The sequence below is a fragment of the Balaenoptera musculus genome, chromosome 5 (genome assembly GCF_009873245.2).
Source record: "Balaenoptera musculus isolate JJ_BM4_2016_0621 chromosome 5, mBalMus1.pri.v3, whole genome shotgun sequence".
In the NCBI taxonomy this organism is placed as follows: domain Eukaryota; kingdom Metazoa; phylum Chordata; class Mammalia; order Artiodactyla; family Balaenopteridae; genus Balaenoptera; species Balaenoptera musculus.
The window spans coordinates 77,749,508-77,763,820 of NC_045789.1; the positions used below are offsets into that span (position 1 = coordinate 77,749,508).

General features: G+C 43.5%; 1 protein-coding gene and 1 pseudogene across 2 annotated transcripts in view; both read left to right on the forward strand.

Moving 5' to 3' along the window:
• Positions 1-7,976, forward strand: part of RELL1 (RELT like 1) — a 61,375-nt gene extending 53,399 nt beyond the window's left edge. Inside the window, exons 7-8 of one of the 2 annotated variants that reach the window (XR_005019983.1) lie at positions 5,774-6,796; positions 7,767-7,976. The gene's annotated coding sequence lies outside the window, so the exon portion shown is untranslated. Of the gene's footprint in view, positions 1-5,773 lie in introns of both variants that reach the window. The other variant, XM_036853017.1, reaches the window with a different exon arrangement.
• LOC118895320 lies at positions 3,231-11,397 on the forward strand (annotated as a pseudogene).
• The last annotated feature ends 2,916 nt before the right edge of the window (positions 11,398-14,313 follow it).

Below are 14,313 nucleotides of genomic sequence, written 5' to 3' on the forward strand. Positions count from 1 at the left end.
TATCAACCTTCCCCAGGCTTGGTCTCCTATAAGGACCATCTGATGTCTTTTGGCTGTTAGAGCTGTGCCTGGATCAGTCCAGGTTTGTGAGCTATTCTGTTTTCTAACAAGTCGACTAAGGTCATAGACTTCGAGATCTCAGAGGAGCTGTGATGACTAGTTCAGGTCAACTCAAGTACAATTAACATCTTTTAAAAGAATTTGTTGATCCCCTACTTTGTGCCAGGCCTTAGGGATGCAGCAGTGTGGAAAAGGAACAGACAAGGGCCATGCTTTCATGGAGCTTCTGTTCTAGTTTTTGTAGTAATTTTTCTCCCCATGCCCCCTTGGTCCCCTAGTTTTAGAGTAAGGAGGCCCTAGGACATTATGTACGTTGTTCAAGGTCATGCGGATGGTTTATTCCAGAGCCTGGACTTGGGCTTCCTGATAGTTCAGTCCCTTCACTGTCTCTGAGGTCCTGGATATTGCAAGTGTTTGAAATTGAATCATTTTTAAAATTGAAAAATAAGGCATGAACACAATACAATATTTAAGCACCATAAAAGGCTGCAGGATGAAAAAAAAATGTCTTCACCCTGTCTACGCCCCTTCTACCCACCACACACATGTCATCTCGCAGTCCCCTTCCCAACAGGGGACCACGGTTGTCCGGGTCCTCTATATCCTTTCAGGATTATTCTGTGTGTACACCTACTTAAACAACATATATACGTGTCTACAGCCCCCTCCTTTGCCCTTCCATGAATGAGAGCTTAATTACTTGTCTGCACCTTGCTTTTTATTGAAGTTGATGACTGATAAGGTCTGTGGACTATTTTTTATGCTCCCACGTTGATTGAGCCATGAGGAGTGAAAATGCTGGACACGTTTAAAATGTCGTATGTCCTGTTTGTTCTTTGTTGTTGGGAATAGCCCCGAAACATTTACAGACATAATCTGAGAGTTTTGGGTGGGTCTAAAAACATATTTTGCTGTCATCAACACTGATGTTCTAAGTTATTCTTGCACAGCCTTGTTCTGTGTACAGAAGAGACTGAAACATATTTGTGAGTATTCCCAGAATTTAGATAACATGAGGGCCCAGAGGGTTTTGTTTTGTTTTGTTTTGTTTTGAATTGCCACCAAAGCTGTCTCCTCTCCTCAGTTATCTCCCTCGGCAGGGTCTGCTCCAGGGCGCCTCCCTAGTGCTGACCAGAAGGTGACCCCTCAGGGAGCTTATCTGTCCTCCCCGGTGGCCCTGCCAGCCCTCTGACAAGGCTTGGGAAAGAGGGCTGCAACATCTGCCTTTTTGCCGCAGAAACTGCAGCACTGGAGGCTCATGGAGACTTCGGAGGACGAAAAGGCAGACCTAAGGGGCTCGAGGGAGGCAGAAAACGAAATGCCTTAGGCGACATTTTGGCCTAGAACGAGATAGAAGAGAGAATTAATAGTTATAATCAGGATTTTAATTTTTCTTCATTTGTAACTCGAGACTTTGAATCTACTAACATTAAATAGCTAAGGAAATAGTAGTCCCTGTTTTCTGTAAGTTGTCTATTTTCTGCAAGGATGTACGATGTTGTAGTAGCTCCACAGTATAGGTTCTGGAACCAGACTCCTTGTGCCCAAGTCCTGGCCGGGAACTTTTTAGCTGTGTAATCTTGGGCAAGTTCCTTAGCCTCTGATGCCTCAACTTCTCCATCTGTAAAGTGGGTTTAAAATACCACCTGCCTCGTAGGGATGTTGTTCTTTGGCGCTTAGCAAGTGCTAAATAGCCAAATATTTGATGTTATTATTATTATATTATGTCAGGTGAGATCTATTTAAACACTTAGCAAATAAAAGTGTGAAAAATTAATGGTTTTTGTTATTTCTTAATTTTCCTGAGGCTCAGAGAGGCAGGTTAGACATAACCTATAAGATGCTGTAGTTTTGTTTGACACTCAGGTAGAGGCTTACTAAATGCCGGTAAGCTGGACTCTTGGCTCACAAGGCAGTCGAGAGGCAACGTTTAACTTGTTTTGTTTTCCTTATTAGAAAGAGGTGGGACCATTCAGAGTCTTAAATTATTCTACCTGTAGCTAGCGTAGACGTTGAATCAGAGGTTTATTGAGACTAAGAGGGAACTGCTGAATTGCATTTAAATCCTTCCCAGGAGAGCCCTTGTGTTTCCAGATACAGAATAACTTTTGATGTCAATTACATTTTACTTGGAATAAAGTGCTCTGACTCTCACCATCCCAAGGGCTGGTAGATCACAAACGTTCAGCTACTGTCACTTGGGAAGCCCATTATTGCTAAATATGTGAACACATTTAAATTGTTGTGAAGCTATAACTCAGGAAAGAGCAACCTTCAGACTTCCCAGTAAGATCCAAATCTCATGTGAGAAAATTCAAAACTACAAGGAGTGCACAGTTTCCCACTGGCGTTATTCAGGAAAGAGCAGAGAAGGACAGGCCGCAGAAGACCTCATGGCTCGGTGGATATCTCCGCGTGATTGGTGTGGCGGCGACTGTGGCTTCCAGGTGGGACAGCCTGGGCTGGAATCACTGCTTTCTTATGATTAATTGCGTGGCCTTGAACCTGCAAGCCTCAGTGTGCACTTATGAAAATGAGAATCGTCATTGACTCATGGAGTCATTGAAAAGATTGAGTTACTGAATCCGGAGCGCTTAGCACTGCAGTGCCTGGTGCGTAGAAAGCACTCCGTAAATGTCAGCCACTATTGTTATTAATCAGACATTCTTCCTTCCTTAATCCCCTGTCCTTTGAGGTCTTAGTGTTCACTGTCTGTTAATCTGTTTAGGCTTCTAGTTTCTTAAGACATGGTTCTCATTTTTAAAGGGACCAGATCCTTTTTTCTAGAGAATCCTTTTTGAACAAGGCACACGTGCGTCCTAACCAAAGCTCTGTTGTGGCTTCTGTGGAACCTTAACACCATAATGGAATTCTAGCTTCATCTAATTAGAATTGTGTAAAAACGCAATAAACTCTAGAGAAAAAGATGACCTTTTCTTTCCAGATAAATTGTTTCTGAGGTTCTTAATTTCTCTCCATCAGTCTTGTTACATGATGGACGTGGTCACACTTGGGGTTTCTGAATCGTCTTTTCAATGTAAGGAAGTTTCGCTTCATTTCTCCCAGCTTGAGCACTCACTTGTGTAAGATAGTAATCACCAAATTTCCCCACCCTATCCCACCCAAAAAAGATAGATCAGTCTTGTTAAATATGGTGGGGTCCCACGGTGATGCGAGCTGAGAACAACAGGTGGGTGGAGTGTTTTCTCTCCCTCTGACGCAGCTGCTAGCCTTTCCTAACATTCATGCCGGCCTGCTCCTGGTCTCTGACTGCTGTGTGCCTGTAGAGAAGGCAACTTTTAATATTAATATGTTGCGGTAAAGAAATACTATTTTAAAGTATGTGTTTGTTTATCAATATGGTCGTATGCCCAGCTGTAGAATGAAATGAGAAGAAATTCAACAATGTCAAATGCACCATGACACAGTCCCAGAAATAAGGCTGCAGTTGGAAATTAACAAGCTGTACAAAATGCCATATCTTCTTTCCTCTAGGTTATCACTCAGATGAGACAGGTATTTATCTGGAAATTGAGAGCTGCTGTGCTGGTCAAAGCTTCCCTTTTGTTAAGTGTGTGTGAAGACAGAGAGCCCAGAACTGTGAATCAGTGCTGGGTAGTTTTCAATAGAGCCTGAAAAGGTTAACTTTCCTTTTTTCTGCCTTGTTCCTGGTATTAGTAATGAAGACTTTTAAGCAGCATTTTGTATTTTTCACATTCTCTTTCAAAGATATTGTGTGCAGTGCAGTTTTAATCAGCTGCAGAAGGCCATTGTGGAAGAGAGCCACTGTGCTGGGATGCTGGTTATGGTCACGACAGCTAACTTTTAGGAGGGTACTGACTGCTTGGCCCTGTATTAAGCATTGTACGTATATCATCTTATGTAAAACCCCCAACAGCCCTACGAGGGATGCTGCAGAGAGGCCAAGGTTCAACAGCTAGTCACAGGGGTCTGGATCTGGGGACAGGCCACTGGCTCCAGACCCCTCCTGTGTAGCCCAGCCTTGGTCTTACATGCCCACTCCTTAAAGCTGGTCAAACCTGTGCAAAGAACTCTAAATGGGAAGTTCTACTACGTTGGAATGAAAACTCTTACTATGATGAAACATTTCATTCTGACATCCCGTGCTCTTGACCTTCTTGTTTTCCTTGATGCAAAAAAGTCCAGGTCTAAGGGAGCCACTGATAAAAAGAGGAGACATAAAAGTAGTTGAAAACCTTTTTTCTAGATAATGGCCTAGTTTGAAGTTTTACTGGGAAAATTCTCTCCTATCTTTTAGCTTTTTTTTTCCCCTCTTAGGACAATTTTTCTATTTTTCCACCTCTGGCTTTTCTACTTTTTTCCCTGCTAGTGTCTTCCACATTAATCAACTCTCAAATGACAGTATTCCCAGACTTGACTTTGTTCAGTTTTATTGTACAAATCCATAGTTTAGCCATGCTAGGTTGTAGCAATGCAGAGCAGGGAATTACTTATTCATTTATAATTAAGAACTTGGTTCTTGCTGTTTTAGAGGACAATGCTTTATTTCCTTTTCAGCTAAGGGGGTAAGGGTTCTTTCCCCAACCCATTTAGTTTGGGAGATCCCCCTCTCTGTCTCTCTCTCCTTCACGTATACACACACACACACACACACACTATGATTATTATAAATGACATAGTGACAGAAAAGGATAATATGGATAATATTAGGCTACATGTGAAGGATGAGCTATAAAATAAGTACAAAGTAATACTTCAGTGAAGACAACCTATTGACTTTTTGCTATTTCTTCATATTTCTGTAAGCTGGTTTCATCTCTGTTTTTGTTTAGCATTTATACGAAACACAATTTGGGGAGACAAGAGAATGTTTTGTTCCTTAACCTGGTGTAGGTTTGCCTGCATTGTGTGTATGTTTCAATATACACAGTCAAGTGTAGAATTTTAATCCTATCCTGGGTCTTCAAAACAGGAAAGTAAAGGGGTACATAACTGTCACGTAGATGAGACTACTGTAGAAAAACAAAAAACAAACACAAAACTTTGAAAAATAAAAAATTATTTTGCAGGTTTATAGGGGGCTTCATTTGTAATGTAAACACAGATGTTGACATGGGCCAATTGTTAGAAGAACTTAAAAATATAATACAGAGCCTTGCAAGGTACAGTGAAGGCTGAGGATTGAGCATTTTATCATTGTGTTCGTACTCGCCCAGTGAAGTCCCAGCCAAGCTGCACCCTTTGCTCAGTGGAGATGCAGAGTTAACTCAATTTGGTGTGGCCTGGGAAAGTCACATTACCTGACACATGCAGGGTTCCTTGTGACTGACCACGTTCGCCCTGTTGCTCATTACTTGACAGAATGTAGCTGAAGAGTTAAAGAACAGGTTCCTGAGAAGAAGTGCTAAAGGACTCCCAGGAAGAATGCCCACCAGTCACCCCAGAAACTTGTATTAAAACAGACTGCTGCCGTCAGTCTACTGTGGTTCTCAAGTTCTGTTCTTTCTTGGTTTATAAAACCTCAATAAAGAGGTCCTTTGGAAATTTTCGTGCTTAAATTTCCTTAGACTGATTTCAAAGAAGAAATGTGTAATGGGGGAAGGAATGCAGTGGGATGGGGTGGGACGGGGTGAGGATGGATTACAATTCCTCTGTGTTCTTAAATATTTAGGCCAGATTAACATGTGATATGATGCTTGCCAAGCTTTACCTTTTTTGTTTTCTCTTGCAGGAGTGACTTTATGTGAAGACTTCTAAGAGACTGAAAACTTATGACATATAAAGTTGCCTAGGGAATTATTTTTTTATCTTTTATACAATTTCTATGGTGGAGTCTGCAGGCATGTAGATGAAAGCTAAAAGGGAATACTGTTGCTATGCTGGATACAGAATTCAGTTTGCTTTGAAACAAGTTTTGGTTTAAAAATGTCTGATGCAAAATTTATTACATTTCCAGGGAGGAAAAGAGCTCATGTTTTTGTCTTCCCAACCACCACCCCTCCCAATCCCCCATCTGTGGCCTTGGTGTACACACTGCAATTTTTCCAGTATGATAACTATGTACAGTGGAACTATATGTGTATAGTCTGAGCTAATGTTCAGGGTGTGTGTGTCTGTGAACTATATGTGTATAGTCTGAGCTAATGCTCAGGGTGTGTGTGTCTGTGAACTATATGTGTATAGTCTGAGCTAATGCTCAGGGTGTGTGTGTCTGTGAACTATATGTGTATAGTCTGAGCTAATGCTCAGGGTGTGTGTGTCTGTGTGTGCGTGTGTGTGTATGTACACACATGTCTGTGTGCCTGGGCTTCTGTTCCCCCAACCCTTAGATCTCATTTTGCTACTGGTTGTAAGATGATCCCCTTATAGTTTAACTGTTACAAAAGATAAAAGATGAATCTTTGGTGGTGAAGGCTCCTTGAAGATATAGTCTAACCCTGGGCAGTTGATCCCCCAAGAGATCATGGAGTCAGAGGGAACCAGATGCTAGACTTTGGATTCAGAGACGAGAAATCAGCACTGACCTGCTACCAGCATGCCACTCCTAGGTCACTTATAAAATATTGAGAGTTTTGGTTGTTTTTTGTTTGTTTGTTTGTTTTAACTCAAGCTAAGAAAATCTTATTTAGCCATTGAATAAAGGGGGAAATGGTTTAAAGTCACTAAAAAAAAAGTCTTGTTTTGACAACTCAAGGCTAAAACAAAACAAGACGATCTCCACTTCTGGTGCAAGATGGACCCACACCTTCCTCTGGTATGTTTTGCTTGGTGTCCTTCCTGTTCTCCATCTTGTAGCTAGTGCCTGTTATTTAAAGGATTCTTGAGGGTTACTTTCCCCTGTAGGTGTGGAATACCCCACTTAAAAAAAAAAAAAAAAAGCTTTACAGTTTACAAAACACCTCAAAGAACCCAGAGGTGAAGGTAGTAGTACATTTATGGGAGGTCTGGGCCAAGAGGTTGGGGAGTCCAGGTATAGGGAAATCTTCAAGACCTGCCTCCATGTTGGTATGGTGCCTTGGCACTTCCTTTGTTTCAAAAAGAAAGCACAATTCTCATTTGACTCCCAAAAGATGATTCCCATGAAAATGTACTTTAAAGTATCCATTCTTTTTCTGGCACCAGACTAAAAATGTCTAACCTTTTAAATGAATGGTAGGTTCAATTTCATGTGAATTTTTGCTGACAACTAATTAAAAGCTGTACATGTGTACGTGCATACACACAGTAGACCAGGGGAAGGCAATATGGAAATAAATTTCACGGTGGTCCAGAAAGTAGCAATATAGGAATTTTGGGGGTGTGTATTAGTGTAAATAATATGCGTGCAGTCTAGACCAATAGCTTTAGTTTTATAAAGAGGAATCATTTTTTGTTTTAAAAATATTATGCCCCCGGAATGGTGAGGGATAAAGTGTAAGATATTCTTCAGCTTTAATTATTTTATAATTTTATTCAGGTCAGATCGCTTGTTTTTTTTTAACAGCAATACAACAGGCAAGAGAATACTCAAAATATTTAAATTGTATTTATACCAAGAGTATGTTTTAAATATTTTCTAATACTTGAGCAGTTGTTGTCTGACTGGCTTCCAAATATGCCAAAAGTTAAGCATTCAATATTTTCAACATGTATGCTTTTTACTGGTTTATATTACCTAATAAGAATCTTTAAGTGTTCCCAAAGCAACGGATGTTTACAGGCCTTTTGTGTTTTTCCTCCTTTAGAAGGCTTGGCGACCCACAACAAAGTTACTGTATAAAACACTAATGATGGACTAACTTCTGATGTAATAAATGAGTTGGCTACCACCTCAATGTAAAAACTTGTAAAGGAAATTTTTCACCGAGTGTCAAATGTATTTTTAACTGTCTGGTTTGTACTTCTATGACTTTTGTACTACCAAAGCAGAGTTAAAAATAAAAACGTTAAACAGAGTGAGTTGTTTTTGAATGATCCAATTGTTGGTGCCTTGGGTACTGAAAGTACAATTGTGGTTGGTATAATTTATCGAGCTTAATATCACAGTGCCTGATTTCTTACGTCTGAATTGTCAAGTGATCATTTGGCTGACTTTCCCCATTGGATTCCTCCTTCCCCCCATAGTAATACCATCCTCACCCCCGATTATTATTTTTAAAATTTGGAGATAATTTTGGATGTAAGGAACAGTTGCAAAAGCAGTACAAAGAGTTCTTGTATACCCTTCACCCCACATTCCCTTATGGTATCATCTTACATAACTGCAGAACAATGATCAAAACTAAGAAATTAGGGCTTCCCTGGTGGCGAAGTGGTTAAGAATCTGCCTGCCAATTCAGGGGATTTGAACCAGGGTTCGAGCCCTGGTCCGGGAAGATCCCACATGCCGCGGGGCAACTAAGCCCATGCGCCACAACGACTGAGCCCGCGCGCCACAACTACTGAAGCCTGTGCGCCTAGAGCCCGTGCTCCGCAACAAAAGAAACCACCGCTTGCCGCAACTAGAGAAAGCCTGCACGCAGCAACAAAGACACAACACAACCAAAAATGAAAATAAATAAAATAAATAAATTTATTTAAAAAAACTAAGAAATTAACATCAGTATAATACTACGAATTAAGTCACAGCATTATTCTGGTCTCACCAATTATCCCACTACCATCCTTGTTCTGTTCCAGATTTCCCACTGCATTTAGTTTCGGCCTCCTAAATCTCCTCTGACCTGTGATTTTCCCTCAGTCTTTTCTTATTTTTCATGATCTTGACATGTTATAGCGTGTACTGGTCAGTCATGTTGTAGAGTGCCCTTCAACCTCAGTGTACCAGCTGTTCCTCCTGACTAGACTGAGGGTTTGCATTATGCGAAGGACGCCCTTCCCGTTGCTCCGTATCGGGGGCTGGTGGGGGAGGCCATGGTGTCAGTATGAATTGCTAGTGATGTCAACCTCCACCATTTGGTCAAGGTGGTGGCCACCAGCTTTCATTCTGGTAAAGTCACTATTTTTCCCTTTGTAATTAATAAATATTTGAGGGGAGATATTTTGAGATTAGGCACATACCCTATTTCTGCTTAAACTTTCACCCTTTAATTATAACACCTGTATTAGTTTCTTTGGGCTCCTGTAAAAAACAAACTGGGTGGCCTAAGACGATAGAAATTTATTCTTTCACAGTTCAGGAGGCCAAAAGTCTGAAATCAAGGTGTCTGCAGGGTTGGTTCCTTCTGAGTCCCAAGGGAGAAGCTGTCCCACGCCCCCTCCTGCCTCCTGGTGGTTGCTGGCAGTCCTGGCATTCCATGCTGTGTAGCTGCTTCCCTCCAATTGTCTGCCTCTGTCTTCACATGACCGGCTTCCCTGGGTGTGGGCCTCTGTCCTCTCGTCTTCTCATGGGGACACTAGTCATTGGATATAGGACCCACTGTAATCTAGGATGACTTCATCTTAACTTGATCACATTTGCAAAGACCCTAATTCCAAATACGATCATCTTCACAGGAACCTGGGGTTATTTTTTAATTTTTTTTAAAATTAATTAATTTATTTTTGGCTGTGTTGGGTCTTCGTTTCTGTGCGAGGGCTTTCTCTAGTTGCGGCGAACGGGGGCCACTCTTCATCGCGGTGCGCGGGCTTCTCGCTGTCGCGGCCTCTCTTATTGTGGAGCACAGGTTCCAGACGCGCAGGCTCAGTAGTTGTGGCTCACGGGCCTAGTTGCTCCGCGGCATGTGGGATCCTCCCAGACCAGGGCCCGAACCCGTGTCCCCTGCATTGGCAGGCAGATTCTCAACCACTGCGCCACCAGGAAAGCCGTAACATACTTTTTTAGGGGACACAGTTCAACCCACTGCACCATCCACTGGTGAATCTTGCCTGCAGCTCTTTTTACTGTGGGAGGGGCTCTTTCAGGTTGGTGCCTGTGTCCCTTCGACTTGGCTCCTTCTCTTTATTTCTTTCTGCCTTCCTCTTTAGCTCTTTTGCCCTTTCTTACTTTCTAGAACCACGAGCTGCTCCAGGCTCATCTTCTCATCTTGTGTTTTCCTTGTCTTAGCCTTGGAATCCACCACTAACTAATCAAGGAGCCCTGGTTCCTTTTATTGGAGAATGGTGTTTAGAACTAGAGATCAGAGCACTGGGTGTGCTCATTGATACGGGGTTGTTACTGCTTCTGAGCACACAACTACATACACACACACACTACTAACCCGTTCATATACACACATCTTTATGTAACTCTCTGTAGAACAAAAGCGTGAGTCCCGACTGCTGCCTCTGACCCCAGTCTAGCTCCACGGGGCTCCCTCTGACCTTCCCACTTTCCTTCTTTGTGACTTCTCCCCAACAGTAAAGAAACCTGGCTCTTACAATCTATAATATTTTTATACAATGTCTCAGCCCTAGCATACGTATCAAGTAGTTTGAATACATACTCCTGTGAGGAATAGGTTTCCAGCTAGAGCACTATGCTGTGTACTTATTCTTCTAGTTTTGAGCCTTAGAGAATCCGACAGCCAGAAGCCTGTTTGCCAAATTTACTTAGGTCAGCGCCTTTGTTCCCCACACCTCGGGCGGGCTTGTGTGATTCAGTTTTAACACAGAGGCATTTGTCATCATCTGCGTTCCATCTTTCCTTCACATCCCGGTTAAATTTCTTAAAATTTATATGCGGCAGGGTCGTGGCGGCAGTCGTGGCGGCTCTGTCGGGTTCAGGGCGCCTGCCCCGCTGCATGGGTCGCCGGCTGCGAGGCACAGCGCCTCTCTGATCTTCCTGCAGGGCTCAGGCGATTCTGGACAAGGATTGAGAACGTGGATCAAGCAAGTTTTAAATGAAGATTTAACGTTCCAACACATAAAAGTTATCTAACAGCTCCTCCCAGGCCATACACTTCTTTGAAAGGAGGAATCTCCAGTGTATGGTTTGACAGGTTTAAAAGATCTAATGACTGCCCAGAGCACCTTGAATCAATTGATGTCATGTGTCAGGTGCTTACAGATTTGATTGATGGTGAAGTAACAAGTGGTATCAAGAAGAACAGGATATCGGTAGGAGGATTTTCTATGGGAGGGTGCGTGGCAATGCATTTAGCATACAGAAATCATCAAGATGTGGCAGGAGTACTTGCTCTTTCTAGTTTTCTGAATAAGACACCTGCTGTTTACCAACCTCTTCAGAAAAGTGATGGTGTCTTTCCTGAATTATTTCAGTGTCATGGTACTGCAGATGAGTTAGGTCTTCATTCTTGGGGTGAAGAGACAAACTCAGTGTTAAAATCTCTAGGAGTGAGCACAAAGTTTCCTAGTTTCCCAGGGGTTTACCATGCGTTAAGCAAAGCTGAGCTAGAAAAACTGAAGTCATGGATTCTTACAAAGCTACCAGACTGAATGCATCGATTGATTTGTTAATATATAAGTAATGTCTTTTTTTTTTTTTTAAGATTTTTAGAAATTTCATGTAATGTCTGAAGTAATGTCTTTTTGAAAAGTGATGTTTACTGCCAAATTTAAATTTGATAAACAATAATTAAAATATTAAAAAAATTTATATACAGCAAACTTCACTCTTTGGGGTGCCTCATTGGATTCTGATTTTGAATTTTCCTGTATGTGTGTGTGTGTGTGTGTGTGTGTGTGTGTGTGTGTGTGTGTGTGTGTGTTTGCCTTGAAAACAAGATGATCAATAACAGCTTATGCTAAGAAAGTGGAAACCTGATTTTACAATTTTCGGCTCTTGAAAACCAGGAAACCCAGCATATATGCACCAGGGAGGATGTTAGGAATTCCCCCAAATCTAATTTTATAGTAGAAAGGGGTCATTTGGGGTTACAGGTTTTGTTCTTAATCAATCAGCCTTTTGATATCCTCTCTAAGATCCTCCCTAGGATTCAGCTCTCTCACCGGCAGGTCCTGGGTGAACTTGCCACGGGGACTGACGGTCCATGGCCTTGTATGCTCCTGCACTTCCTTTTCAAATCCAGATATCGAGCCTTCCTCCACCCTGATCTGATATAGTGGAAGTGTGGAGGAACACTTCCTTCCCTCCCACTGAGGACAGCAGGATGTTGGTGCTTTGGAAGTGGGGTCCCACCATTCAGGGCTTGGCTGTGGTCAAAGGAGACTCCGTTTTTCACCCGAGGTCCTTACCAGTTCTTAAATCCTCTGACCCTTTTGTCTGCAGGGCAGGTTCTATCCAGGGCTTCCTTTGTTCATTCCTCATCTTCCCAGGACCATTCTTCAGGACTGTTCTCAGATCTTCCTGGAGATCCCTCATGGTAGCTCCAAACACCTGAAAGGGCACCTGGGACTCTGTCCCCGGCATTCTGTGGCCGCCCAGCTGGTGTCGCTGCCCACCCGCTTCAGCTGCTGCCCAGGCAGGCGGTTGTCCGCCTCGCAAAGAGCTGGCACTTGCCCCCTCTGCCGGCCGAATGAGAGAAGTGCAGGAAGCGTAGCTCCTGGACCATTTATTGGTGGTGGTGTGTCTTTCAGGGCCGGCCGCTCAGAAAGTACGTAGGCATGATTTCATGATGATTCACTGAATGAATAAATAAACAAAAGTCTACCTTTAAAAATGAAAGATTATCATCAGCTATTTTATGGGAGTAAAAATTGAAGTTTGGATTTTTCCTAACTCATTTTCTGGCCCTACTAGCTGGTCTCTATTGTCTTTCTCATAGGAAATCCCAGTTTCTCACCTGGGAACTTATTGCCCTGCACGTGCGGATGCTGGTAGAAATAACTGAGTTCTGCTTCGGAGGAAACCCCATGCCCTGAATCCTGCCACGGAAGTGGTGTGACTGTGAGAAGTAGTGTGGTCTCAGAGCAGTAGCCCCGGCCTTTGTTGCTGGGTTTGAACAGTGGCTCTGACACTCACTGCTGTGTAATGTTGGGGAAATTACCTTACCTTCTTTTCTTTTTTTTAAAAAAAAATACTTATTTATTTATTTGGCTGCGCCGGGTCTTAGTTGCGGCTTTCAGGATCTTCGTTGCAGCATGAGGGATCTTTAGTTGCGGAATGCAAACTCTTAGTTGCGGCATGTGGGGATCTAGTTCCCTGACCAGGGATCGAACCCCGGGCTGCCTGCATTGGGAGTGCGGAGTCTTAGGCCACTGGACCACCAGGGAAGTCCCTTACCTTACCTTCTGAGATGCAATTGCCTCAGCTGTAAAATGACCTATCTCTCCGGACTTTTAAGGACTAGGAAAATGCATGCAAAGTCATGGTGCCTGCCATGGTCTCCATGGCCACCCTGATGGAGTGCCCTGTCATCGTCAGCAGCCAAGCTTGGTAGCTTGGTAAAGGGTCTGTGTGTGTCTGTCCCACCACAGCTGAGCAAGGTGGCTTGTGAAGAGGCAAGGCACACATAGCTTTGTCCAACTGTGGAGCTGAGCCAGGACACTTTTTGCTGAACCACAGTTAGAGTTCGGAAGCCTCGTGGAGGAACCACAGAGTAGAGGAGAGTCCAAATTTTGGGGAGGCAGAAGCACAGAGGTAGAAAAAAGAGTTGAGGATGAAGAGGTAGCGTGTGCAGGGGGCAGCTGAAACTCCATCAGCCCAGCGCGTCTCCCTTCTGGGATGATGCCCCCTCCTTTGGAGAACTCTTCTCCTCCCTCTCAGAACCCAGCCAGGCGCCCCGCTCCCCTGACTGCAGCTGGATGTGACCGAGGCCGTGCCGAGGAAGCTGGTCTGAAGAAAGGAAGGGAACATGCAGAGGGAAGAGAGGCAGTCCTGGTTTGCTGTCAAGGCCTAGATTCATTTGACCCTGAGGCCCAGCTGCCCTTCCGAGCTTTAGGAACATTCCAAGGACATTCCTCTTTTGTCTCACCTCCTTGGGGTTGAGTTTCTATCACTTCTGACAACAATCACAAAACCCCACGGTCGGTGCAATTATTCTCAGAAAAGTAGATACACGAGGAGTATCAGAGCCACATGAATAGTGGAGCCCAGGCATCCAGCCCTACAGCTGAGGCTGCCCAGCGCCGCCTCAGATCCATAGCCAGGGGCCCCGGCCCTGGTGTGGCATCTGCTCTGAAATGCTCTTGCAAACCCTCTCCAGACTTCATTGCCTTAGGATAACCTCCCCTCCACCATCTTTCCTTGATTTGCCATAGGGCTCGCGACTGTAGCTCCCGTCAGAGCACAACTTTGGCATTCAGATGACTCTGGCCATCTGTGACCTTAAGGTTTTCAGATCCCAATCTTCTAACTGAAGATAATAGACTGAAGATAATATGTGCCTTTTAGGGAGGCCGTCAGGATTATAAGAGCGTGGGCAGATAGTGCATGTAGCACGGGGCCGGACA